The following is a 22,127-nucleotide window of genomic DNA, read 5'->3' as shown; positions in this document are numbered from 1 at the left end:
CCCTCTTTTTCAATAAATAATATTTTAGAGATGCTCTAGAGATACCCTGAATGGAATTACAACCTGATAAAATAGCACTGGGAACCACCAGGGTTGCATAGGGACATTGGGGTATATCTTCTGTTGTAAGTGGGATTTCTGCTGAGATTCCTAAACCATTGCAGGGCTCCCGTCAGACAAAAAGCCGTTTATTCTTAGGCTTTAAGCCTGGCTCACTACTACTGAAACATTCTTATGTGAAATAGCAAGCTATTATCACCCCTCGGCAAACGTTATTAATCGTGGTAGACTCGGGGCAAAAGGCTTCAGTCTGACTCTGGGTGAAGGGCTCCTTTCCCCTCCCATGTTTTCTGCCTCCTCACCAAGGTTTCTGGTGGTACCAATGAGATAAAAGTAGAAACTGAGCTGGCTCCTTTAGTGTATTATTTCCAGATCCTGCCCATAATGCCAGGTGGCCAACAGTGGTGACTCTTCCCAGCAGCCCCCCTGGATTGCCATTGCTTAGCTCCAGCACACACAACCACTGTCACCTCCTGTGCTCCTGTACACACCTACACAACTATATTTAAAAAATGTGTATCAGTCAGGGTTCTCTAGATTCACAAAACTTATGGAGTGAATCTCTCTCTATGCATGTGTGTATGAGTGTGTATGTATGTATGATGTTTGTATATGTATGGGGAATTTATTCAAATGACTTACAGGCTGCAGTCCAACAATGGCTAGCTGTGAATGGAAAGTCCAAGAATGTGCTCAGTCCCACGAGGCTGGGTGTCTCAGCTGGTCTTCTGTATACAATGGAATCCCGAAGAAGTAGGCTCCAATGCCGGTGAAGAAGTGGATGTGCTGACAAGGCGAGGGCGAGCAGACAAAGAACTAAGGAACTCTTCCTTCTTCCATTGTCCTTACGTAGGCTTCCAGCAGAAGGTATGGCCCAGATTAAAGGTGCGCCTTCCCACCTCAAGAGCTGGATTAAAGGGATGTGTCATCCCATCTCAAGATCTGAATCAAAGGCATGTTGTCTTCCTACCTCAAGATCCGGATCGCAGCAAGTGTGCCTGCCATTTCTGGGTTATAGTTCGTTCCAGATAGAGTCTCCTTGACAGCCAGGAACAGCCATCACAGCCTGACGTCTCCTAACCAACCGCGTGCAAGCCACAAGGACACACGCGTTCTCTCTGTCAGCCCCAGAAGGCTCAGGCTTCAGTGGTGAGATTCTTGCTCTGATAATTTTTCACATGACTTCAAGACAATCATTTTTCAAGTGAATGTTTTCTTGAAAAATGTAGCTAGGCCTAGTAAGTAGCAGAGTTTATTTAGATACTAAAATTAAGTCACGATAAAGGTAAGAAAATACCAAGACCCCTCTGGACTGTTAGGAAACAGAAAAGACTTCTGACTAGACTTTTCTCTTCCCCTGAAGGAAATGACACTGCGATAGAGCTCACCTGGCTTGGCATGCTTCAGACCTGCATATACTTGCTTACAGGCTCATCCACACTGCTAGGCTCCCAGGTCCTCCAACTAGGTCAAGAAACTGGAATACAGCAGGGAAATTCCACAGGATCTGGAAATAAGACAGAGTCCCTCTCTATCTAAAAGGAACAGAAATATAGAATCTGCGTCACGTACTTCCTCAGACTAAAACTTCTTAAATGTGAAAGACCTCAACAGACAGTTCTCAAGAGAGGAGGGCAAGAGATTAACAAATTGGCCACGAATTCCTAACCCAATATCAGCAAAAGAAATGCAAGAAGAGATTTCACATGTCTACGTTTGCATAAATGTATAAAATGCACACACTTGAATGCCCATATGCACACACAGTTTCTTTGTGTGTGTCAGGATGTCCTGAGATGGTTTAAATTGGTCCAGCAGGATGAAATTGGCACAGTTCTTCTGAAATCATTGAATACTAAGTCTTTTTTTTCATTTTTCTTTATTAAGACATTTTCTACTCACTCTACATACCACCCACAGATCCCCCCTCCTCCCTCCTCCCACCCTCCAGCCCTCCCTCCCAAGCACCCCACATCCCACATCCCCCAAATCAAGGTCTCCCATGGGGAGTCAGCAGAGCCTGGCACACTGAGCCTAGGCAGGTCCAAGCCCCTCCCCACTGCACCAAGGCTGCACAAGGCATCACACCACAGGCACCAGGCTCCCAAAAGCCTGCCCATGCACCAGGGATGGATCCCGATCCCCCTGCCTGGGTGCCCCCCAAACAGTTCGAGCCAAACAACCATCTTCCGTATCCAGAGAGCCTAGTACAGTCCCATGGGCTTCCACTAGTGTGGCCAGTCATCTCTGCATGTCTTCCCATCATGATCTCGACATCCCCCGCCTGGAATCCCTCCTCTCTCTGATCAATTGGATTCCTGGAGCTCAACCTGGCACATGGCCGCTGATCCCTGCATCTGCCTCCATCAGTCACTGGACAAAGGCTATCTTAGTCCAATTGGGTGCTGGCAGACTCTGTCTGGATACTAAATCTTAAAGGTCTATAAAGCATTGTACTTTTTTTCCCAAGAAAAGAGCAGGCTGGTAAGTGGAGACGTAATGCAGTTAGTAGAATCCTTGGATAGCATGCACAAAGCCCTAGGTTCCAGCCCTGGTACTCCATTAACCTGGGATGGTGAAACATGTCTGTAATCCTCAAATCTGGGAGGTGGAGGCACATGGATCAGGAGTTCAATGTTATCCTCAGCTACATAATGAGTTTGAGATTAGCCTGGGACATATAAGATCCTGTTGAAAGAAAGTGGGGGATGCGAGGCTGGTATTTGCCATCACTTTATTTCTAGTTCTGGCCTGCCCTAAGAAAATCACTTGAAATACAAAAACAAACAAAAGACAGCAATGATAAACATGAATCACCAGTTGAGTGCTAATCATAAAAATGTGATTATGGCTCTGGGCAAAGGTGAAGGCTGAAAACAGCCCCAAAGCCCATCAACCAGAAGCATGCATTAGCAGAACATGCTGTAGCCATGCCCAGTTATGTGACCTGCAGGCTTCTTTCCTGGGAAACACATAACAGCATTGTCTAGGGTGCAGGCTCCAGAGCTTGTAAGGAAATATCTTGGTTGAGTCCTTGAGACCAAAGCCCAGTTGTTGGCTTTTCAGGGTTGTAAACAGCTTTCCTAGCTAAGGATGGTTTCAGGGGAAGACCTAATTAGTTCGAAGTGGATGAGGTCCCTTTCTAAACAGCACAGCACTGTACAGTGACTGGGCCTCAGCCTGCTGTCCCAGTGGTATCGGAACAGATGGAGAAAAATCCAAAGGTTGCTTGGTGAGCATCACATGTGAATAAAAGGAAAGAAGAGAGCCTTGTTGATTTTTGCAGACCTGGTGAAGCCTGGTGACATGTCCCTGCACAACAAGAGACAGTGATTGTTTCTTACTCCAGTGTTTCTCCCTGAACGAGACACAACTGACCAGTCTACTTTTCCACATCCTCTGTTCCATGCTCGCCGATTCTCTTTTTATCAACTCAGTTTCGTTCTTAGCACAGGTGAGAAAGTAATCCAGGATGGAAGCTGCTAAACCAGCTATCGCTCCTTCTCTGGACATATGGCTTTGGGATTGTGCTGATTTTCAAGATATTGCCTCTCTCAGCTCCAAATTCAGTGGACATAGCTTGCTCTAGAGCATAATAAGTTCCCAACCTGTAGATCGCAACTCCTTTGGGTGTCGAACGGCCCCTTCACAGGGGTCGCATATCAGATATCCTGTATATCAGGTATTTACATTATGATTCATAAAAATTGCAAAATTACGGTTAAGAAGCAGCACCTAAAGTAATTTTCTGCTTGGGAGTCACCACAGCATGAGGAACTGTATTAAGGTCTCGGCATCAGGAAGGTTGAGAACCCCTGCTCTAAAGAGACACTGTGGGAACAGGGAATTTCTTTCCCTTCTTCCCTTCTTCTGCCATGGTCTTCTCCTGTGGCTTGCAGCATCAGGCTCCCACGGCATAGACAGCTTCTCCAGCCTCCAGCCCCTCCATGGTGTCAACATTGGGTTTGTCGATACAGATGGCTTCTCCAACACCTGCTCACTAGAGCACACAGTGACCAACATCATCTAAAGGCCAGTAGCTTCCCCTCATACCTTCCCTACATGGTCTAATAGAAGAGTGAGTCTGGCAGGCACCTCCCGAGTACCTAGAATTGTACTGTGAATTTCAAGTAAGCTGACTCCCGTGGAATCACAGTGACTAGCATTCAGTGAAGCAAGGCACATTCTCTCCAACAAGATCTAGATCTTAGCTATGCTAATAATCAGATTAAGGAGGAATTGACAATTAAGGATAAGAACTCTTCAGAGTGTAGGAAGAGCATCTGTAAGATCCCACTGCCATCCCTAGAGCTGGGATAGAGCATCTAAGACAGAAACTCCAACAAGATGTGAGTCTCAGCCATGGGACTTCGGTCTTGGATGTTCTATCCCAGCCCTAGGCACAGCAGTGGCTCCTTGCAGGTGCTCCCCCTATACCCTGCAGGGTTCTCATCCTTACTAACCAACCCCTCCTTACTCCAGTCTTTAGTACAACTAATAGTCCTTTAGGTTAAACCTTCCCTATTCTAATTACTGTTTGGCTTCTCTCTTCTGATTGGACCCTAACCAGTAGAGGAACTAAGATATACAGTTTAGTCTTTCTATCTGAGTGATTAAAATTTATAGTGTAAGTACCTTTCAGCTGTGTGGACTGAAAAGCGAAGAAGCTGGGCTGTAGCGCAACAGAGAGGACTGAGACAGGTTCTGAGTCGGGCTCAATGGTACATGCCTAACACCCCAGCACTCAGGAGGTACAGGCAGGAAGATCAGGAGATCAAAACTAGCCTGGTTACATAGTAAGTTCAGGTCAGCCTGGGATACAAGAAAGAAAAAAGCAAAACAAAATATAACAATAACAGCAGAGGTTGGAGAAATGGCTTAGCACTTACGAGCACTTGCTACTTTTGCAGAGGACCTGCGCTTATTTCCCAGCACCTACATGATAATGCAAAAACCATTTGTAATTCTAATTTCTGTGGATCCGATGCCCTCTGCTGGCCCCTTCAATATCTGCATCTATTGGTGCATGTATATACAAGCATTATTCAACACATATTCAACGCATAAAAAAATGAAAAAAATCTTAAAAACAACAACAAAAAGAAAGATGATGAAAATCCATGGTAATCTAATAATTCTAATAATTAGTGTACCTATCCCCCAACTTAGGCTAGCTTTAGTATGTTTCTGTAGTTTTGAAACTAAAGAAGCATAATACATTCTGACTCTGAGAGATATTGTCTCTCCACAGTCTCCATTTATTCAATCAGAACATTAAAAATTTAGAAATGTAAACTTTGAGATAATATTTTTAGAAGTGAAAATGAGAAATCACTAAATCCAATAATAAATAATGAGAATTTTATAATCTTTAAGAATTTACTCGTGCCGGGTAGTGGTGGCGGCGGCGGCGGCGGCGGCGGCGGCGGCGGCGGCGGCGGCGCACGCCTTTAATCCCAGCACTCGGGAGGCAGAGCCAGGCGGATCGCTGTGAGTTCGAGGCCACCCTGGGCTACCAAGTGAGTTCCAGGAAAGGCGCAAAGCTACACAGAGAAACCCTGTCTCGAAAAACCAAAAAAAAAAAAAAAAAAAAAGAATTTACTCATCTTTCTTTGTTTTATTTTAAAATACGTACTTATTGTGAATTTGTATGTGTGTGGCAGGGGACAAGTGTGTACAAATGTGGGGTGTTCATGTTCCACAGTGTACACTGGCATTCTCAGAGGACAGCTTTCCGGAGTCAGCTTTCTTCCATCGTGTAGGGTCCAGGGCTCAAACTCTGGTCTTCAGGCTGGTAGAAAACCCCGTTACCTACTGAACCACTAACAGGCCCTATATAATTTTATTTTTGTTGTTGTTGTTTTGTTTTTGAGTACAAGGTCAGCTTAGGGTATATAAAGTACCAGGCCATCCAGAGCACACAAAAGGAACCCATATCAAACAAAACAAAGCTCTAAGTTATAGAAGCCATTGTACTGGACTGAGTTACTGTCCTAGATCCCAGCAGAAGAAAACATCACTCACACTAAATGACATATACACTAAAACTTGAAGGAAGCAAAGAGGCCCCTGTCTTAGTTACTTTTCTGTTGTGAAGAGTCAGCATGAACAAGGCAATTCATAAAAGAAAGCTTATAAAACGTATCAAAAATTTAATTGGGGACTTGCTTTCTATTTCAGAGGGTGAGTCCATGACCATCACTACAGGGAGCACGGCACCAGGCAAGCAGGCATGGTGCTGGAACACTTCCTGAGAGCTTACATCTGATCCACAAGTGCAAGGCAGTGGGGGTAGGGAACTGGGCCTGTCACGGGCTTTTAAAAGCTCAAAGCCCACCACAGCGACACACTTCCTCCAACAAGGCCACACCTCCCAATCCTTCCCATAACAGTTCCACCAACTAGGAACCAACCATTCAAATATATGAGCCTATGGAGGTCATTCTCATTCAGACTACAACAGTCTCCAAACATCAATTTTTCTTAAAGGCAGATTAGCACTTGCCTACCTATGAGTGATCCTAGGCTTGATTGCAGCACAAAAAAAAAAAAAAAAAAAAGAAAGAAAGAAAGAAAAGCTTCTAGTTGGAGTCAGCAGCATAGCAAGCACTGTCCTAGGGAGTTCTTGTTCTGAAACAGAATAGAAAGATGGGAAAATAAGGCAATGAGGGAAGGGAAATGATTCTTCACCCCCAAATCAGGTTGAAATCTCTTACCTACTGAGTTTAAGAAGTCCAGCATAATTATCGAAATATTCAGTAAGGATTGCCCACATAGAGGCCATGTTCCTCTTATATAGAGTATTTCAAATAAGAATGTTCAAATACAGTCCTAAGAGATGGCTCAGCTGTTAAGAACACCTGTGGCTCTTGTAGAAGACCTGGTTTCCTTCCAAGCATCCACATGGTGCTGCACAACCATTTGGGATCTGGTTCCAATGGGCACCAGGCATGCGTGTGGTGCATACACACAGGGAAAACCCTCACACATATAAAATAAAGTAAATAACTCTAAAAAAATTAAGAAAAAAATGTTCAAATTGCAAAATGAACCACACTCAAGCCTTAAGAGCATATTGTCCGAGAATGGCCTTTCTCCAATCTCACAAGCCCCGTTGACACAGTGAAAGACACGTCAAAGCCCCCATGTGCAGCCTTTTGTGACTCATGGTTTTATTTGATCAGATTGTAATCCTACCTCTGTAAGGCACCTCAGAAATCGCCTATGAAAAAGAAAAGAAAAAAAAAAGATGAAACTGAGATGCAACTTCAAAGCTACCAAAATCATATCCATGGCTGCTGTAAAGAAACTTCAGTTGGGGCTGGAGAGACGGCTCAGCAGTTAAGAGCGCTGGCCACTCTTGCAGAGAACGGAATGTTCAGTTCCCAGAACTCACAGGGCAGCTCACAAATGTCTGTAATTCCAGTGTCAGTGGATCTGATGCCCTCTTCTGGTCTCTGTGAGCACTGCACGCAAGTGGTGTACAAACATACATTCAGACACACATGTATGTAGTATAAAATAAAAATAATAAATATTTAAAAACAAAAAAGAAACAGCTGGAAGTATATATATATACAAAATACTTGTGATTTTCCCTTACCAATTAAAAAAAAGATGTTTCAATGGGATTCTTTTAGTAACTCATACTCACATTTGGGTTGTTCTTTCCCTGACTTGGTCTTGCTCTCCCTCCCTCCCTCCATCCATCCCTTCCCCCTTCTCTCCCTCCCTCCCTTCCTTCATCCTTGTGCTTAAACATCCTTGTGTTCAAAATCTCTAGGTTGGGGAGATGGCTCAGTGGTTCAGAGTACTTGTTCTTGTAGTGGATCTGGGTTCAATTCCCAGCACCCACGTGATGGTTCACAACCACCTATAGGCATGCATATGGTACACACACATGCAGGCAAAATACTCATACACATAAAATAAATACACCTAAGAAATTAAAACTATCTTTAGAATCTCTTAAGGTTTTGTTTGTTTGTTTAAGACTATATCCCAGACTGATATCAAACTTGCTATTTAAATTAAGATGTCTTTGAATTCCCCATCTTCCTGCCTTCACCACCCAAGTGGCACAAACCACTGTGCCCACTCTTTTAATGTGGTGCTCACACACAGGGCAAGCATTGTACAAACTGAGCTACATTCCCAGCCCCGGAAAATCTCTTCCTAATAAATTCCAACTTGGCCTCGTACTGACTGACTCCCAGAAATTCTTTTCTGTGGCATAGGCAGGATTCCTGGCTTCACCAGAGTGGAGGTGTGCTGCAGCTCTCAGGCTGCTGCAAGGGACAGCCTGGAGCAGTTTCTAGACCCCCGCCCCACGGCCTCTGACAATTTTATTTTGTAAATTGGAAGCCGTCTCAATTTGTGAATCACAAATAAAGCCAATCAGATCTGTAACTAAACAAGCTACGAACTTTGACTCCTCCGCCCCCGCTCCCCCCACCTTCCCCCCCCCCCCCACACCCCCAGTGCTGGAAGACCCAATCCAGGGCTTTTGCAAAGCTAGGCAAGCCTCTGTCACTGAGCTGCATCTCCTCCAGCCCATAATTTTGCCTTTTGAAGCATGAATGGTAGAGATGGATATCTCCCATTTGTCTCTTCAGATCCACCGTCATGGTTTTCTACTCTTCCTTGTACACTGGGAGGTTGACTGGAGGATGCTTAACTCTCTGCCTTCCAGTTCAGTTCTGCTGATCAGTGATGCTGGAAGGAGCTGTGAGATCCCCTGGGAGATGTCAATGTATTTATCCCTGCCCCCGTCCCACCCCCGCCCCCATGCCCTCTCCCAGGCTGCCTGGCACGTCTTGGTGCATCTCACCACCTAAAAACTGAGAATTCCTGTCTGGCCTTCTCTCCCAGGACAGCTTCTGCTGTTCTTTCAGGCTTCCTGGGAGGACATCCTCATCCTAAGACACTCGGCCCCAGTGCCTCAAGGATTCCCATTTGCCATTTTAACCTCACCAGCCCCTCCGTAAACAGTCCTGCATCAAACTCCTCCTTAACACCGTTAACACCTAACACCATAGGTGCCTCAGTTGCCATCCCAGCAGAAGCGGGGAGTAGAGGATGAGTACGCTTTTTACAGAGGGAGTGCAGGAGAAAGATGGAGCTTTCTGACATGCAGAGTCAAAAGAAGTAAAACCCTCAGGCCATGGTGGGGCATGTCTTTAATCCCAGCACTCCAGAGACAGAGGCAGGTGGATCTCTGTGAGTCTGAGGCCAGCCTGGTCTGCAGAGTGAGTTCAAAGACAAACAGCCAGAGCTACATAGTGAGACATAGTCTTTTTGTTGTTGTTGTTGGTGGTTTTTCGAGACAAGGTTTCTCCGTGTAGTTTTGGTGCCTGTCCTGGATCTCGATCTGTTTACCAGGCTGGCCTCTAACTCACAGAGATCCGCCTGGCTCTGCCTCCTGAGTGCTGGGGTTAAAGGCGTGGGCCACCACCTCCGGCCAGCGAGACCTTGTCTTAAATAAATAAATAAATAAATAAATAAATAAATAAATAAATGCCTTTAAAGGCAAGCTGCTTAAATTATTGCTTCTTATTATTCTGCCATTAGATGTTTTGTTAACTTTCCTTATTAACTGTTGCAGGGAGAAGGAGATTGTGAAAGAAACTTCAGCAGTTAGAATGAAGAATTTAGAAATCTCAGGGCTGGCGAGATGGCTCAGCAGCCAGGAGTGCTTGCTGCCAAGCCAATAGTCTAAGTTTGGATCCCCAGGACCCACACTGTGGAAGTGTTACAGGCATCGAGTCCAGAGGGCAGACGCTGAAGTTTCCAGGTTTTTATGCCACTCCCCCCTCCTTAATTACTTACTTGTTTTTATTTTATGTGTATGGGTGTTTTGCCTCCATGTCTGTCTGTCTGTGAACTACATACGTGTCTGGTACCCAAAGAGACCAGAAGAGGGTGGCGATGGATCCCCTGGAATGCCACGGGACATTGTGAGCAGTCCTATGGGTGCTGGGAACCGAACCCAAATCCCCTGGAAGAGCCGCCAGTTCTCCTAACCACAGAGCCATCAATCCAGAGCCGTGCCTCTTATGAATGGTATGGAGGCCCGTGAAAAGTCACAAGAAAGGGGACAGATTGTTAAGGAACAGACATGGAGGAGCCTAGAGCCTACCAGGCCTCCTCAGTGGCCTGACTCCAAGAAGAAAAGAGAAGGAACAGAGGACTGTCGTCCTCTTTATGGCTCGTTAACAGAGTACCCGCCTCCTCCACGTTCACAACCTGCCTGTTTCTCAAGCACGCTTTGAAGGAAGGCAGGTGGCTCTGGGCTGCCGGCCTTTCGTTTCTTGCCCCCTCCACCTTCTGTACAGTGACCTCTAGAACCTGTCTCCCCTTCTTACTTCCTATTCTCCTGCAAGTGGTCCTCTGACCTCCATACGAGCACCATGGCGTGTGACACACACACACACACACTCAACGAATAACGTAATGTTTAAAAAGTTTTAAAGGGGGGGGGAAAAACCTTAGAAATCCTCCGAATTTCTCTACACAGCCCCAGTCACAGTGTGATGTACATCTGTCCCCCACTGCAGGGACATGGCTGATTAACTTAGAGAACCATAGGATAGCGTGTTAATGATGATTACAGAAATTCTAACAATGAAGAGTTCGTAGTGTACTAGGTGGAAAAGTAGGGGGTGCAACGCTATTATAATCTCAGTTATGTTAAGTGTGAACAAATACACAAAGGGGCAAAAAACGTGTAAAAATTATTTTCGCCAAAATGTATAGACATTCACACTAGGAAGTGAGTTTAGGAGCAAAACTATTTCCCCCCTTTTTTTTAAAAAAAATATACAATTATTTTTATACATCTTTTAGTGTGTGGGTGTGCTTCAGGAACAGTGTGCATGTGGAAGACAGGACAACTTGGGGGACTTAGTCCTCTCCTGTCATATGGGTCCTGGGGGTTGAGCTTGGGTCTTCAGGCCCGGCAGCAAGCTCCTTTACCCATGGAAGCATCTCACTGTCCCGAGACTCTTTTCCTTTTTAGACAGAATTTATTTCTGAAGAGAACACTAGTCCCACTCTGGTTCCTTTGCCAGGAACAGTCTGACCTTGGCAACTCCCAGCAGAGGAATAGGCCTCCTCTGGTACAGCAGGGCCTGGCTAGGGGCGGCTGTTATTTATTAGCGGTGCTATTTACCATGCAAGAGAAAACACAAGGTACAACGAAACCACTGTAAGAAATTTATTGCGGAGGGAAAGAGCGACTGTGCAATAGGCCTACTGGAAATGAACGGTGTGGAGGAGAGGGGCGGGGGAAATGGTAGAATCTGCTTTTATGGCCTCCCCCCATGTGCGCATATGAGCTTACATAGCTACACCACGCATGTGCATAGATTATGTGATCACATAGCACAAGGGTTACATAGGACAAAAGGCCCTGGGATGAATAAGCACTCTGCCTGACTGATGGACAGCGCATACACAGTCATGTAGCGAGAGGGGTGGCTGGGAATTATAACATTCCACACTTCTTGTTATTGTAAAAATAAGGGGTTAAGGGTAGCGGGTGAATGGGAATGTAGGTGCTGTGTCTCCAGGAACTGCTTCCAGCTGACTTGGTGGGAGTGGGTTAATTTTTTGGGATAGGGAAGGGGGCTTTTCTTGAGGTAGCCCAATGTTCTGAAGTAGCTGAATTGTCTTCTGCTGCCTTGGGTCCTGTGGGATCATCCATCGCCACTTGGATCTGGCTGTTTTGATCTGACAAGGTGCTGGTGAGACAGAAGAGGAGGTTTAGAAAAATTTTACTGCGGAGGGCAGTCCCTGAGGGGTCCTAGGAGAGGGAGGGGAGTCCCTGAGGGGCCCTAGGAGAGGGAGGGGAGTCCCTGAGGGGTCCTAGGAGAGGGAGGGGAGTCCCGGGACCAGGAAAATTTGAATGATACTTATCTGAAGTGAATGTGGCCTGTCCAGGTGGATCCAAGCCGGCTCTAGAGCTCAGAGGAATTTTTAAGTTTATGAAGGAGACAAATTTTAAGCATATTAAGAAGCAACCATAGGGAATTTAAAATCTTGAGCTGGTAGCCATGATATTACAATGTTTAGTACTCGCCTATCAGAATTTTATTGATTAGTGTTAGCAAGAGAGAGAGAAATCTAGAACATGCTTTTTTTTATTATTATTATTATCAATTAGGCTTTTTATCTTCATCTGAGACAAACCTTAAGGCACCTATTTCTTTTATTATTTTAGCAACCAGGCAACATAGGTGATCCATTGCTGAGGGCATTTAACAGTGATAGATGGTTATATTAAGTCTGTCTTTGCAGAGTCCAGAGCTTTTTGAGTCTGGGGGTGTGACTACCTCTGGACTATTCCTATTTCTTAGCACCTGGGTATATTTGATGGTCCTTGCACCTCCAGCTCTGTGACTGATGGTGACCCTGTAACAGTTAGCTGAGCAGTTAATTAGAAATTTGAATATGTTATTAGAGACTCAGAGGGAAACTGATGAAGCAGAATGTGGCCAGTAGAGACAGGAGAACCCGGACAGGGAATCAAGAAGAAGAAAAACATACGGGGTTCCCAATCCGGTGGGGTTGAATACAGTTGTGGGATGAAGCCTCATTCTTCTGGAACTGGAGACAAGGCAGTTGATCCGGGTGTCCTCTGGAACTTAAGAGAGCAGGGCCCTGTTTGCATCACTGTGTATGAGGAGGAATTTCCCTGGGGTGAGGGTAGCATAAAAGGCTTCAGGTGGGACAGATGAATCCAATGGGGGAAGCCCTCGGGCTTAGCAGCTGTGGGGGTTACAGGAATAACCTTGAAGGGTCCCTGCCATTTAGGGGAAGGAGTGAGGGGCGCTGGCCTGGAGGGGAAAGAAGAACCTGATCCCCAGTGTGGATTGGGAGTTTGCATGGATTGTCACATGGCTGGGGTAAGGAATGGTCAGTGAAATTCCACAGGAGAGAGCAGAGGTGATCGAGTAGAGGAGTGGGGGGTGGTCAGGGAGAGGTGAAGGGTTGGATAGGAGGCCTGGGGGTAGAGCCAGTCTCCCATACATGAGTTCCAATGTCGGGATTGAAAGCTGTTGCTTGGGAAGGGCCCAGAGCCTGAAAAGAGCTAGAGGCAATAATTTCACCCAGTCAAGGTGAAGTTCCTGTGACATCTTGATAAGAATGTTTTTTAAAGACTGGTTGGTGCACTCCACCTTCCCTGAGGACTGAGAATGGTAAGGTACATGGAAATGCCAAGGTATATTAAGAGTTTTAGATAGGGTCTGGGAAATCTGGGAGGTGAACTCCAGGCCATTATCAGACTGAAGAGAGGCGGGGATCCCAAATTAGGGATCTCCTGGAGAAGGAGGTCAGCGACTCTCGGAGCCCGCTTATTAGAAACTGGAAATGCCTCCACCCAGCTCAGAAATGAGTCCCTGATCACGAGGAGATATTTAATTCGTCTGATAGTGAACATATGGGTAAAATCAAGCTGCCAGTCAGTCCCTGGAAGGGAACCTCTAGCCTGGTGTGTGGGAAAAGGTTGGCTCTGATATTAGGAATTGGGATCTGACTTCCGGCAAATTTTACAAGAAGCAGTAATAGTTCTTAAGAACTGTAAGTCCTCAGAGGTAGGTTGTAGGTGAGCTTTTATGAACTAAGACAGAGACAGACATTAGGGTGAAAGAGCTGGTGTAGATAGGACAGAATTTGCCTCGTGTCAGGAGCTGACTGTGAGGATATGGGTTGTACTGTATGGATTCCCTGCGGTGGATGGGGTGAGTCTTGACCCTGGAGGGCCGCTGTCCTGGCTGCCTGGTCAGCCCAGTTATTTCCCTTAGAGATAATGGAGCTGTTGGTCTGATGAGAGCAGCAGTGAATAATTCCTATCGCCTTGGGGAGATGGGAGGCTTTTAGCATGGCCATTATTTGGCTTGAATTAGAAATGGATCCTCCCTTTGCTGTAAGGAGCCTATGCTCTCTCCAAATAGCAGCGTGGGACAGGAGGATATGGAAAGCATATCTGGAGTCTGTGGAAACATTTAGGGATTGCCCCTGTGCCAGTTGGAAGGCACAGGTGAGAGCCATTAGCTCAGCCTGTTGGTTAGTGGTGTGTGTGGGTAATGCCTGTGCTTCTACCACCCCAGTGTCTGACACTATGGCATAACCCGCTTTACGGGTACTGACATCTGCGTACCAGGTATAAGTGGCCTGAGGCCATGTGCCCTCCTGTATGTTTGAAGGATGGAGCAATAGTTCCTCTAGAGTTTCAGTGCAGGAATCAGATGGAGAGTAGTCAGCATTAGGTCGGGGAAGGCGGCTTGAAATATTAAGGGGTGGGCAAGTCTGGAAAGTAAGTGTGGCACCTTCTAGTAATGCCACTTGGAGAGAAAGAACTCAGGAAGGAGGTAAAGTTTGTAAGCCTTTGTAAGTTAAGAGATGGGACAGGTGGGAGAAGATAGTGGTGGGTGACCCAAAGGTTAGTTTCTTTGATTCATGAATAAGGAGCTCAGCAGCTGCTAAAGCACATATGCAAGGTGCCCATCCCTGCATGGTGAGGTCTAGTTTTTTTTTTTTTTTTACAGGCAAGCTACAGGTGTAAAGGAGGGTCGCAGCTGATGGCCTAGGATCCCAAGGGCATATCTTTCTCTTTCTGTTACATAGAGGGAGAAGGGATGAGTTAGGTCTAGGAGATGGAATGCTGGAGCCTGGAGCAGAGCCTGTTGGAGCTTCCAGAAGGGTTTAGTAATGGGGTGAATGAGGGGTTCATGCAGGAGCCCACAGCTGCCTCATATAAGGGACGAGCAAGGACAGAAGGATGGAACCCAGGACCATAAGAAGCCAGCTATTCCCAGAAAGGACAGAATCTCCTGTTTAGTAGAGGGGACTGCAAGAGACTGAATTAGATGCTTTCTATCTACAGTAATAGCCTAGTGGGTTAGAGTAATGGTTAGACCCAAATAGGTGACCTGAGGAGTGGACAGCTGGACTTTGAAAGGTGAGACTCTATAATCCTGGCTGAACAAGAAATTAAGGAGAGCAGAGGTGTTAGTTTGGCTAATTTGTACTGATGGGCTGCAGAGTAGAATGTCATCTAAATATTATATTAATTTAGAGCCAGGGAGGGACAAAGAGAGCAAGTCAGAGGCTAGAGCCTGACCAAATAGATGTGGGCTGTCCCTGAATCCCTGTGGTAAGACAGTCCAAGTTACCTGTGTAGACAGGTGAGTGTCAGGGTCAGTCCAGGTGAAGGCAAAGATGTTTTGACACTGAGGGCTGAGAGGAATAGAAAAGAAGGCATCCTTGAGGTCTAGAACTGAGAAGTGAGAAGTTCCTGAAGGGATAGTGGACAGGAGAGTATAAGGGTTAGGCACCACAGGATGGAGAGGGACCACTGCAGAATTAATGAGCTGGAGTGCTGTGGGATGTTCTGTATGGCAAATGTGTTGCTCTGATTGGTTGGTAAATAAATCACTGATTGGCCGTGGCCAGGCAGGAAGTGTAGGCGGGACAAGGAGGAGAATAAAGCTGGGAAGTGGAAGACTGAGTCAGAGAGACACTGCCAGCCACCACCATGACAAACAGCATGTGAAGATGCCGGTAAGCCACGAGCCATGTGACAAGGTATAGATTTATAGAAATGGATTAATTTAAGCTGTAAGAACAGTTAGCAAGAAGCCTGCCATGCCATACAGTTTGTAACCAATATAAGTCTCTGTGTTTACTTGGTCGGGTCTGAGCGGCTGTGGGACTGGCAGGTTAGAGAGATTTGTCCTGACTGTGGGCCAGGCAGGAAAACTCAAGCTACACTGGAGGTCTTGAACCAGGTGGTAGGTTCCATAAGACTTCTTAACTGCAAGTATAGGGGTGTTAAAAGGAGAATTAGTTGGGCAAAGTCGCTTTTTTCTGAGAAGGTCAGAAATGATAGGCTTAAGTCCTCTAAGGCTCTGGAGTGAGAAAGGGTACTGAGCTTGGGTAATATACCTGGTAGGATCCTACAGCTGGAAAATAATAGGGGGATGGTGCCTAGCAATAGAAGGGTTCTGGGTGTCCCAAACTTTGGGGTCCTCCTGAGAGGCTGTCAAGGGAAATGACATGTTAGAGCTAGTGGGCTGGGTGACTAGGAGGAGGAGAGGAGCTGCTGGTGAGTCTGGGGTCAGGTGAACAGGGAGAGCAAATGAAAGAGAAGCTCCGACCTTAGCTAAAAAATCTCTTCCCATTAGGGGCACAGAGCAGGTTGGCATAACCAAAAATGTATGGGTAAGAAGGATACCCCTGAAAACACAATTAAGTGGTGGGGTTTGGTGAGGTAGGTAAGGCTATCCTCCTACCCCAACAACAGGGAGATGAGAAGGAGAGGTGGGACCCCAAAACTCCCTCAGGACTGAGTAAGTGGCTCTGGTGTCCAAAAGAAAGGAAACGGATCACCCCGATACTGTAATGGCTATCCCAGGTTCCCCGTGAGAGATGACTGTCATCAGGTCGGAACCTGGGCACCTTCAATCATCCAACCCCAAGCTTAGGAGATTGACTGGAGGGTGGTCTTCATTTGATGTCCCCATGCCACAAGGTGCAGGGGGGCAATCAACCAACCAGTGTCCCTCTTGGTGGCATTTTAGACAAGGCCTAGGTGGCCTATGTGGGGCAGGACAAGCACGAGCCCAATGGCCTTCTCTACCACATTTAAAACAGGGACCTGGAGGCCTTTGTGTGGCTGGTCGGATAGCCTGTGCCAGCACTTGGTAGTCTTGTTTACGGGCTTTCTCATCTCTCCCACGGTACACCTTAAAAGCCACTGCTAAGACTTCTGCCTGTGGGGCTAGGGGCCCTCTCTCCAGATGCTTAAGTTTGGCCCTCATGTTGGGGAAGCTCTGCGAGATGAAATGGATCATAAGGAGCTGTCTGTCCTCTGGGCTCTCAGGATCTAGGTCAGTATATTGTAAGAGAGCCTTTGTAGGTTGTTCTAGAAAATGAGATGGATTCTCCTCCTAATCTTGAATTATGTTTTTAACTCTTCATGGTTTACTGGTTTGAGGGCAGCCTTACGAAGACCTGCAAGGAGGCAGGTCATAAAGCAATCCCTAGCGAGAGAGCCACCTAGGGTATTATCATCCTATTGTGGGTCCTGATTGGGAACCACCTCTGCTCCAGGAGGATGCGCTGCTTTAGTCTGGTGAACTTCATCTGCTTGTATCCTAGCCTGTTCCCAGACTCGTCTGCACCCCTTGGGAAGTAAGTTAATAGCAAGGATCATGTATGTATCATGAAAGGTAAGACTATAGGACTGAGTAATATGTTGAAATTGTTTAATAAAGGAGGTAGAATTAGAGGTATAAGAACCCAGTTTTTTCTCTATCTGAGAAAGTTCTGCCAGTGAGAAAGGGACATGTACCTTAGCCAGTCCATCCATCCCAGCTACCTCTCGCAAAGGGAGAAGGACTGCTGGGTTGGCCTGGTTGGGGTGGGGTCCCTTAGCAGCTCAAGAACACGTGACAGGAGGAGTAAAGGTGAGAGCCAGAGTCGGGCAGTTGGAGTGGCCCGATATCAGAGAGGAAGAGGGGGATATCAGAGAGGAAGAGGGGGATATCAGAGAGGAAGAAGAGGGGGATATCAGAGAGGAAGAGGGGGATATCAGAGAGGAAGAGGGGATATCAGAGAGGAAGAGGGGATATCAGAGAGGAAGAGGGGGATAACAGAGAGGAAGAGGGGGATATCAGAGAGGAAGGGGGGATATCAGAGAGGAAGAGGGGATATCAGAGAGGAGGAAGGAGCTGGAGGAGCCGAAGGAGTAGTCGCTTGAGAAGAAGGAGCAGGAAGTTGGAAAGGTGGAGGTTCATTAGCAGGGTCCAAAGCAGAAGTGAGAGGTTCCTTGGGTTCGGGTTGCACAGCTAGGAGCATGTGGGCAGGTGAATAGGAACCAAGGAGGGAGGGTTTGGAGCTGAGATACAGAAAGGCTTGGATGTAAGATAACTCCTTCCATTTGCCCATTCGCTGACAAAGTTAGATAATTCTCGTAAAATATTGGGGTTCCATGAGCCATTAGGTGTCCATTTTTTTATTGTTATCTAAGGGATACTTAGGTCATTTTTTAGTGCAAAGGCAGATAAGCTTAGAAGTCTTTAAGTAAGGCATTAAGCTGAGAGGCTTAAGAGTTTCCAAAAGGCATCCCAGAGGAGATGTGGGGTTAATGGGTTTGGAAGCCTTGTTTCCCATGGCTGAGGCAGAGAGAAAAAAAAAATAAAAAAATAAACGTGATCCAAAGGCTAAAATCTCAGGCCTCCCCGAGAGCGAGCTAGGATTGGTTGATTGGCACAAGTCGCTCAACTCTTTGTCAAGCAAGAAGAGTGGGGGACTGGCCGTAGCCCGAGGATGAGGGTCGGACAGACGAGAAACAAACAACGAGAATGGTATCTCAGACCGAAGTCGTGGGGAACGGCTGAGGGTTTAGCCTGCGATGGGAGCCAACCATAGCCAATGAAGACCTTGGACGGGGGTCCCCCCAGTCCCAAGGACACCAGAAGTACACGGATGATCGACAGATCGACAGTCGTTCCTACGGGTCCAGGGTACTGTTTACACTGGCTGGTAAAGGAAAAACTCACCAATTGAAGCAGATAGGCAGCCAGGCAAATGGAAAGTGGGCAGTTGTAGATGAACGAACCTCAGTGCAGGATCCTGGGTGCAGGGCTTTGAAAGGGCCTGCTTTATCGTGGCACCAATGTTATTTATTTGCAGCGCTATTTACCATGCAAGAGAAAACACGAGGTACAACAAAACCCACTATAAGAGTTTTATTAGGGGAGGGTAAAGATGGACTGTGTAATAGGCCTACTAGAAATGAATGGTGTGGCGGAGAGGATCGGTGGAACGGAACGGTGGAATCTGCTCTTATAGGTTCCCCACACATGCGCACATGGGCTTGCCTAGTAGCTACGCCATGCATGCGCATAGATTACGTGATCATCCTGCATGCAGATTAGCAGATTATGTGATCACCTAGCGCAAGGCCCTGGGATGACTAAGCGTTCTGCCTGACTGACGGACAGCACATGCGAGGTCACATGGCTGGGGGGAATTAAAATAGTGGCAGCCTTAGCAAACTGTCAGGGTGAACTCTTTCTCCAGAAAGGGTTAGGGAGAACCAGGTGAGGTGTGCACACTTAAGGTCATAGCACTCTGAGGGACCGGGAGTTCAAGCTTGATCTGGGTTATTCAGTCAGAAGCTGTCCAAAGAAAGGAAGGAAGGGGGTTATGGGAAGAAGGGTGGGGAGAGGGAGTGAGGGTGAGAGAAGGAAACAAAGAAAAAGCAACCTAGCTTAATTAGAAATGAGTAGAGATGTAAACTGACACCCTCTTCCTTTCTGCGTAAATGTAGTCATGCCTTAGGGTCATCTGCAAGAGATGCAGTCTCCCCACTGAAAGGATGAACGGCCCTGGTGGGTCGGTGGGCGCGGAGGAAGAGTTACAAGCCACGGCTATGACTACCAGAGTTAGAAAGAGCTTTATTAGAAAGAAACCAGGCCTGGAGAGACAGAAAGATGGAGGGAGCGGAGCAGAGAGGAAACAGAAAAGAGAGGTGCAGAGAGAGAGCGTGGGGGTCCGTGTGTGGTCCACTTTTTAAGGCGGGGATAGTGTGACCACGCGGCAGTACGCAGTCGCCCGCTGATGACATAAGGCACCAGACATGTACAGAATCCTAACACCCATGCCATCTCGGTCTATTATGTTCCTGCCTGCCTCTCTTCTGAGTTGTTAGATAAATTAAGAAGTCTACTTTCCTATGGCTGCTGGACACTGGGGGACCCACATCTGTTCTGGTTCCATGGAGAAGGTAGACAGGGTCCCCTGCTGGGAAAAACTAGACCTTTCCCTAGGGGCAGGGGCAGGCAAAGTGCTGTAGGGAGGGTGTTGGTGTGTCTATATATTTCATTATGTAGAGCTTATCCGTATCACAGATTTCTGTTTCCTTTCCAGTGAATTACTTCCCTCCTGGGCTAGGCAGCCGTGGTGTGTGAATGAAAATGACTCCCATAGGCTCATATGTTTGAATGCTTGGTTCCCAGAAGGTAGAACTTCTGGGAATCATTGGGAGGAGGTGTGGCTTTGTTGGAAGAGGTGTGTCCCTGGGGATGGACTTTGATGTTTCAAAATCCCAGCCATTCCCAGTTAGCTTTCCCTGCCTCCACCTTGTGGATCAGATGTAAACTCTCAGTTACTGCTCCAGCTCCAGGCCTGCTGCCGAATGGCCCACCCTGAGAGTCAACCCTGAGAGTCATGGACTCACCCTCTGAAACTGTAAGCCTCCGTTAAACACTTTCTTCTATAAATTGCCTTGGCCATGTTGTCCCTTCATTGCAATAGAAAAGTAACTAAGCAGCCTTCACCCAGCACAGGCTTGAGGGTGTGGCAAAAGCCTTCCCCTTGCCCTGGAATCATCTGGCCCAGCTGCGGTCTTATTATAGCCTCAGAGCTTGCCCTAGCTGTGTTCAGGGCCAGGAAAGAACAGCTTGCTCAGTTTCCAGTGTGCACACCCTGGATGTTCCTGTGGGTCAGGATGCCCCAAATCCTCCCACAACTCCTTTCGTGTCCAGTGTTAAAGATCAAGAAAATGAGGCCAAAAGAATTCTTCAGCTTTGGGCTCTGCAGCCCTGTGGCTGGCCACAGGCCTGATTCTAACCAAGGAAGTGTCTCTGATAAGGTGCTGTGGTTGTAATGTAGAACATTCTCAACAGGCTCGTGTGTTTAAACACCTGGCCAGGTGAGCAGGGATGTTTTAGAAGGTTATAGAATCTTGGGGACATGTGGCCTAGTTAAGCAGAAGTGTGCTGCTGAGAACATGCCTTGAAGGGGGTATTTACTTCCGGATCCAGCCCAGTGAACAGCTAAGCTGCAAAGCTCCCAACACCAAGCAACTGCAGTTGCCCGGCTCCTTCCCCACCGTGAAGGCTGAACTGTGCATGCTGAAACTAAAATCCGAAACAAACCTCTCCTTCCCCAGGTTGATCACAGCAGTGAGAAAGCCAATGAGTATAACAGAGTAATGGGGACAACCTTTCCACCTGGGCCCTCCTCATCCCTCCCCCAGCCCTCATAGGCAGCTTGGCAGGAAGGACCACAGGCTCCGCCCTGTTTCCCTGTCCTTGCTTCTGGCAAGCCTGCATAGCTCTCGGCTCCCTAGCCAGTCATTGCTAAGTTAGGGCCAGGAGAGAAAGATGCTCATGGCCTCTGCTTTTCTACTTTTGCATTTCCTTCCTGTTTTAGCTGCCTGGCCTGCCACGAAACCTCTAAGTCAGCTTTGGCCAGGAAACTCCTTGACACTCAGGTGTTCACTTGGTAGTTCTAGGGTGGAGCCTGAGATTCGGCATTTCTAACAAGTGCCTGATATTGCAATGGCACCAGGGACCCAGATATGAATTCTATGTTTCAGGTAAGAGTGTCAGAGCCCCTGGTGTAGGAATTAGTCACTCCATCCCACTATTCACAAGCACCTGCCTCCACCTTTATTGTGTCTTGTCATAGCCCTGGTCATGGTCAGGCTCACCTGAGCCTGCCCATGTCCCCCCTGCTGGTATTTGGACCCCTGGGATAAGGATTAGTTATTGCCTTAATCCCTACCATGGTAGACACTCAACAGCTTGTTGAATAAACAGACAGATAGCTCCTGAAGGCAATTCACAAAAAGTGTAGATGGTTAATATCTAAGGCAACATTTCCCAAACTGCTAATTAGGACATTAATTCTGAGGATTGTTAATAGATATTTGTTTGGGGAGGAGAGGAGAAGTTTTGTAATCACTTAAACTGGGAACTACTGGACAGAAAATGAATACCTAAAGACCTCCTAATGAGCTACTGGTTGTGGCCAGTGTCTAAGATCCAGTGCACAGCATCAGCCCACTTTTGACCACAGAGTGCATCTGGAGAAACATCTGGTGGGCGAGTGTACTGAGGGAGACACAGGAACAATCGCAAGCTAGCGTTCACCAAAGCGTTGTGGTCTAGCCGAATTGGCAAGCTTCTGGTACAACAAAGAGTTCCTGTCTCAAAAAGGGGGTATCAAGTGCTGGAGAGATGGCTCGGCAGTTAAGAGGACCCGGGTTTGAT

Source organism: Peromyscus californicus, unplaced genomic scaffold, assembly GCF_007827085.1.
Source record: "Peromyscus californicus insignis strain IS unplaced genomic scaffold, ASM782708v3 Scaffold_5__1_contigs__length_169319896, whole genome shotgun sequence".
Taxonomy (NCBI): domain Eukaryota; kingdom Metazoa; phylum Chordata; class Mammalia; order Rodentia; family Cricetidae; genus Peromyscus; species Peromyscus californicus.
Note: the sequence above shows the minus strand (reverse complement) of the source record.